Below are 6,843 nucleotides of genomic sequence, written 5' to 3'. Positions count from 1 at the left end.
ATTGCAAGCAACATAATAACACTTAACCCTTACATGGCAGCTCTTGCATAAAACTCTGCAGTGCCTTCACAATGACTGAAATGATTATTTTTCATAACACCTCTAAGATGCAAAGAACAGCTGCACAATGAGTACTCGGCAAAGGATGGAATCACCAGGGGTGATCACCTCCAGTGCCGAGGACCACCGTTAGTTAAAGTCTTCATCAATAATAAACAAGTTCAAGCAGTAAGTTGGTTCTATTACTGAAACTATCAAGGGATTTGAGTTTTCAGCATGTTGTTTCTGAGCTGGAATTTATCCAAGATATCCAGGCAAACTCTGACTTTCAGAAAAATTACTGTGTTACGTGATCAAAAGAGGGCATATCCCAACAGTAGGCCCCATCAAAGGATTAGACCTGCAACACTAGGGTGCTCTTTAATAAACCCCTATCAGGGTATTGACTCCATGCAGTCTTAAAAGGAAGACTGCAGTCTAGTGAATCACCAGCACTGTTTAGTGCAGACTGAGTGTAATGTCACTTCACTTGAAGGATTTGACATGATGAGAACACAAAGTGGTGAGATGTACAGCCTACAACCACCAAGGACTTGTGCTTTCAGGAAACACATTTAAAATATTGTACTAAATTTACAAGGACTATATTCAACTCACTGCTATACTGGGCAGTCATTACCATGGTAAGCGGTGCACCTATAAGACTAAGAAGAACCTGCACACATTACTGTGAGATCCTCTTATTGACTGCTTATAACATTAAACAGCTTGAATGGTTCAGAATAATGGGGTTTTTCTGCTCAGGTGCATCATTTATTTGTTTTTTAATGTTTAAGATGTTTCCAGGATTGGTATTACCAACAACAGAACATTTTTTCCCCATTAAAAGGTAAGGTGTTTGACTGAGAAACTCTCTGTTGTATCCTATTCTCTAGTTGTTATTGATTTCTCACATCTAGTAATAATTAGGCCATATTTTTATTCTTTTTAGTATCTTTTTCCTCTAGTAGGGCCTTTACTACACATATACACTTCTGCTCCCTAGAGCTGTTTAAATCTCCTGTGGATGGTCCCAGCACCTGTACCTCCTTGCCTGGTTGTCTGACAAGGGTTTCCAGCTGCCAGGTCCTGACAAGGCTCAGGGGTGATGCTCAGGTGTCCCTGAGCTCGGGAGCCCCTTGTACAACTGGATCTAACACTCACTCCAGAATTACCTCAGTCACCACCACTGCCACCTCATGGACTATTGTTTTGAAAGATAGAATACCTTGCTATTTTTGTACAAATCAGTTACAGACAGCCAAAACTACATGTTTATATTACTGTAAGTAGTAACATAAATTTGATGGCAAAATTCTGACATGTTCCAGCAAATGGCCTGGATTTGACAGCCTGTCTCCTTGTCCAAGGAACAACTTTCTTCTGCTGGCCCCTCTCTAGAAAACAGTTCTTTTTCTCTTCAGTGGGAAGAGGTTGGACCAAAACACAGACGAGTGAGGAACTGGAGATAGGAGATGTACAGAAGAGAAGACAGAGCATAGGACAATAGTGAGAGCTAGAACTGGGAACAATTAATTCGAACAGAAGATCTGTAAGGGAAAGAAAACAAGAGAGTGGGGAGTTACTTTAAAAGGAGAGGAATTAAGGAATGAAAAATAAGACAGCTTTTTTTTCGGTGGCAGTAGAATGGGAAGCATCTTAGGCATGATGATAGAGGTACGCAGTGGAGATAAAGGATGAAAAGAGGTAGGCAAGATTCAAGAACAGGGGAGATGAACATTAGTGTAACAAAACTTCCTGAAATGGCAACTCTTGATACAGATTTCAGTAGAAAACGATCCCTTAGATTTTAAGGGTTTTTCTCCCCCTCAAACTTGCACAAGTAAGGCTTTGCTCAAAGCTTCGTAAGACAGCTAAGATATGAACTCTGATTTTAGGAAATGACAGAATCAACAGTGGCTGTTTCTGTCAGATTTTATCAGGTTTGGACATTTTTTTTCTTATGTTGCAATGGATGGCTTATATTAAATCTGGGCAGTTTTCTAGGGGGGGAGAAGTAAATCTATAGCTATTCAAAATTAAAGGGAGAAGCTGAAAAAGAAGGATCAAAGGAGGGGGACATCAGTTGGAATGGGTGCAAGATTTTGGAGCCTTTTCTGAACTGTATTGTTGGTCACAACTGAGCCCAGTCCAATAAAGATTGAAAGTGATAGTCATCTTCTGGCATATGAAATGATTCAAGTCTTGATAGAAAGCAAAGTATAACTTTCTTGTTTTGACAGAAAAAAAGAGCTCTGAAAACAAACTCCATAGGTATGGAATATAAGTTTTATTGCTGACAGCTGGGACATTGTGAATCCCATGTGGTGAGAGCAGAAGTATAGACACCACACAAAGTTTTAGCACACTGGGGACACCTTCCAGGGGAAAAATTATGTTGCTTTCCAGTGACCCCTACCTGGAAGATTACAGGCCATTTCCCAGACTCTTGACACCAGTGGACCTGACACTACTGCAGGATAACTGCAATCCCCTTGCATGCACTACTGGGAAGTTGCAGAAGTAGGATCCTTGGTTTCTTTTTTGACCAAATAAAAGGTGTAAACTAGTCTGCTTTGCTAAAGCCCTTCTTAAATTTGCAGTAGCTTGGCTTGTAGACGACTGAGGGGATTTACAGATGTGTACAAAAAACAATATCTGACAGCAAATTCCTCCCTCTTGTATCATCACCATTGCTGGGATACCTTGCAGCATCCTTAGGGAGAACATGTCTTTCCAGTCCTTCACTTGCTCAGCTCAGCCCTCTGATGTGGTTGGTGATTCGTCTCTTTTTGTTCTACTTGAAGAGCCTGTCTCTTTGATGACAGTCTTTGATGTTCCTGTTTAAGATTCAAAGATATTGCCTTTTTCTACCATTAAAAAGAAAGTTTTAAAGCAAAGCAGAGGTCATAGTAATAAATAGAGTTCATAAAATCAAACAAAATTAATTAAGATTGTATCATCAGATTCCTCATAAGTTTCTAGTGCAGTAAAATTCACTGATAGTTTAGAGATTTTTCTGTATACGTTTTTGAATTTAGGTTTGAGGGGTTTTGGGTGTCCTGGGTTGCAGTGTATTCTATTACCATCCTCATGAGCTGTTGCAATCAGGTGGGGCAGTGTTTCCTTGCCTCCTCCCCCCAGACTATCTTTCTGTTAATGGCCCATCATTGTCCTGCCGCATGACTCAGAGATAACTCCCTCAGGACCATCTTCTGTTAATGAGCCTAATCAACACTTGGCTTTGCGACTCATCATCCCATTGTGAGATGCTCCACCCAGAGGAGGAACCAAGCATTCCATCCTGGATATAATCTGAGATTCCGAACAACACAGACAACCCTTTCCACTGGGTTCCCAGAGGACTGGAGCTACACAGCCACCACTGGACCCTCTGAGGAAGAGCAGCCCCTTTCTACAGGATCACTGCTTCAACAGAACCACATGCACCACTTCAGAGGACTGCAGCCACCATTTTATCAGACTGCTACCACCACCCCAACCAACACGGTGTCAGGTTGTATCCTAACTCTGTCAGTTTAACCCAGTGCTTTCTGCCTTTATTTTCCTTGATATCCCTATTAAATTGTTATTCTGACTTGGTGCCTCCCAATAGTTTGTTTTCAAACTAGTACATTGGGTTTGGGTTTTTTAGTACTACTATATGTTTACACAATTTAGACAACACATAAATTATTGCAGTTTCTATGAATCATTTCAGATGGTATTCATGGATTTATTGCAGTCATTATAAATATAGTTTCAACTCTTTCCGATGTAGCTTACCTTACTGAAGGACATTATCACTGCTGTTGAGAGCATTTGTTTTCAGAGAGGAGAGGTCTCCTAATAATGTCATTCACCTTTTTTCTCCTTGGGAATTCCTCCAAATCATTTCTTTCTGGTTCCTGGAGGATTTACCTAGACTCTGTAGTGGCACAACAGTGACAAAACAATTGTAAGAAGATATCCCCAGAATCTACAATTTATTTTATTGGGGAGATACTGACAGTTATGGACAAGAAAAAGTCTTTTCCTTCTAAGGCAATGAATTTTCCATTGTGGCAATACTTTCAGACATAGGAAGTTGCAGTGCTCAAGGACTGAAATGGGCTCTCTGCAGAGCTGTGTGTCATTCACTACCTTGGCTGTTGGGCTTATTCCCTCTCTGTTATTCCTAACTGGTGTCATAGATCGTCCCTTTTGAATTTTAAAGCAATGAAATATGCCATTAACAGAATAGACTCCCTGACTTGCATGAGTTTGAATGATCAGAAAATCCATTCCCCGGTAGGGATTTTTAAACTGTAATGAAGAATTAAACTCTCGCTGCATGTCAAGGAGCCTGCCAGGTTTTCCTAAGCTCTTTCTCTTATAAGGTAGGAGAGGGCAGAGAGTCCAGCTGTTAATGGAAATTATAGAGGAGAGCTAGAACTTTGCCCAGCAGAACTGCTTGGGCTCTACACATGTCAGTGAGCTGTAAACAAGTTCAAAAAATGTGTGCTTGGAAAGGACTGTACATGCATTGTGTCACTGTATATATTTTCCTCAGAAAGTGCCAAATTAAGATTTCAACCATTCTGATTGGCATTACAATTTGGATGATGAGCTAGGAGAGGATACTTGTGTAATTTCCAGAACAACGTGGTTGTATATAGAAATTTCATTGTTAGAGTGACTAATAGTGAAATTAGGCTTGTAATTTTTACAGCAAAAAACCCCCAGCTCTTCCAAAAAGCATCAGAAAGTGGAAATTTCATCTCTGAGGAGTCTGACACAATTTTGTGGGGTGTTGAAAACATATTAGCTATAAGCTGTAGTTCTATTCAGAGCTTCACTCTATAAATGACATTGTAACTGCTTTGTTTAAAGAAGCAAGTGAAGACTTGTAATTTGTGCTGCAGGATTCACTGAAGAGAGTGGGACATAACAAGCAAGCATCATCTTGCCCATTACTTGGGGAAATGAAATATCTATTTAAGGCAAATGCTTTGAGGCATGTAAATTTTGAAGTTCAGACTAGTTCTCAAACAGTATAGATTGAATATGTATAAATAACTGGCAACAGTTACACGGTGATATTAACCCTCATAAAGCTGTTATCCCAGCAATGCCTCTGCTTGTCATCTTCCAGATGTATCTTTGAAGATTTGTGTTGGGAATTACAATGATGGAGAGTATGAGACAAGTCCTGTACCTTCCCCAGTTCAACAAGATTCTAAGGAAGGTCTGGGGCCTTCAAGATCAGAGGGGTAGGTAAAGGGAACCACTGAGATTCAGTTGAGTACAAGCAACTCACCTCTTACCTGTTCTTCAGATAAATCAGGGAATAGGGGAAGTGGGAAACAGGGCAAACTGAGGTCTGATAACGTGTCAAGGGCGTATGGTAGAACAGACAGAGGAAGAGATGGGCAGGTGTCTGCTCCTCTGCCCATGCCTTGGCTAATGATGAGAAGTGCAGCTACCACCATCCACAGCCCAACAGGGTACCTTACCCTGCACCCACAAGGTAAGCCCAACCCAATGACACTAGAAAAGTGCCTTTAGATGAGCCACAATCCAAAACTCACAGCTGGTAACAGCCATTTACAAATAACCTCATCTTGAAGTATCAATAGTTTAGACAAATATTCTCCACTACATGACACAGGCAAAGAGATTAACAAAGAGTGTGGTCTGGGCAAGAGAACAGGAAATGTGAACAGCAATCTAGAGATAGACATGGGGTGGTGGGGCCTGGGAGAAGAAAGAGTGAAAAAGATATGCACTGGGCTAATACCTGTAGCCTTTCAAACCCCCCACCTCTCCCTGTTGCCTTTGCTGCTTGCACACATAGCTTGACAGTTTCTCTAGTTAAATTATTAGTGCTACTTTCCTCTAATTTTATTTGTGCTTATTTTGCAGCCTGAATATGTACTTTTAAGATTGTCTCTGCAACACTGAGAAGTGCAGAATGAAACAAGTTGCACGAGAACATGGAGGCAATAAATTCCCTACTTTTTAGACATGGGTCTAAGGAGCAAGAATAATAAAACACAATGGGTGAAAGCAAATGAAAGAAAAACAAACAAATCTCTAAGTAGAGCTTCTTGGGGTGGCTTAGAAATACAGCTTTTAAGGTAGAACGATTATTAAAGTGTGTTTTCACTTTGACTGTCTTTCTGTTAGTCTTGTGCCAAATTCTGCCATTTTCCTGGCATTAACACAAAAAGGGAGCACCTGCATCTCCTTCAAAAATCTGAAAATTCTTGTCTTAAATAAAGCCTTCAGACAGTAAGGCATTTCTCTATCATGTGTTGTTTTCCTTTATCAATTGACAACCTGGATCAAGAAATGAATTTTGGGGTTTGTTTATTTGAGGATGTTTTCCTTCCCAGGGGCTTTTGGAACTTGAAGGTAGAAAATCCTTACCTAGGGTTATATTTTGTGCTTGAACAGTGAAATTGCATTCAGTTTTGACTCATGTGAGAATTATTTATAATAATTAATTTCCTTCAGTAATGTGTTGATTTGGAAGATTCTTCAGTGTGTTAAAACTAATGTCTAAAAATGTTCTACAGAGGATTGCTCACTAGCTTGAACACCATCTCTAGCACTAGTTGCATCACCTACTGCGTCCTAAAAAATCTCTGGACTCAATATATCACCAGTGCCACTGTCTCACTTTGCATGGGTCATCCTTCCCACTCCCTCATATCTGCTGGGTGGAGAAAAATACACAGAGCTCTCTGGGATTACAGTTGGGACCAGCCCCACTCCTGAGGTGAGATGATGAGGAAAGTCACCATGGGGAGTTTCCAGATT

General features: G+C 40.5%; 1 long non-coding RNA gene across 1 annotated transcript; it reads left to right on the top strand.

The window, feature by feature from the left end:
* Positions 1-4,515: 4,515 nt before the first annotated feature.
* LOC125325077 lies at positions 4,516-6,331 on the top strand. Its single transcript, XR_007203195.1, has 2 exons — positions 4,516-5,291; positions 5,944-6,331. It is a non-coding gene; the product is annotated as an uncharacterized LOC125325077 (long non-coding RNA).
* The last annotated feature ends 512 nt before the right edge of the window (positions 6,332-6,843 follow it).

This window comes from Corvus hawaiiensis, chromosome 4, assembly GCF_020740725.1.
Source record: "Corvus hawaiiensis isolate bCorHaw1 chromosome 4, bCorHaw1.pri.cur, whole genome shotgun sequence".
Taxonomy (NCBI): Eukaryota; Metazoa; Chordata; class Aves; order Passeriformes; family Corvidae; genus Corvus; species Corvus hawaiiensis.
This window is presented reverse-complemented; position numbering and strand designations above follow the sequence as displayed.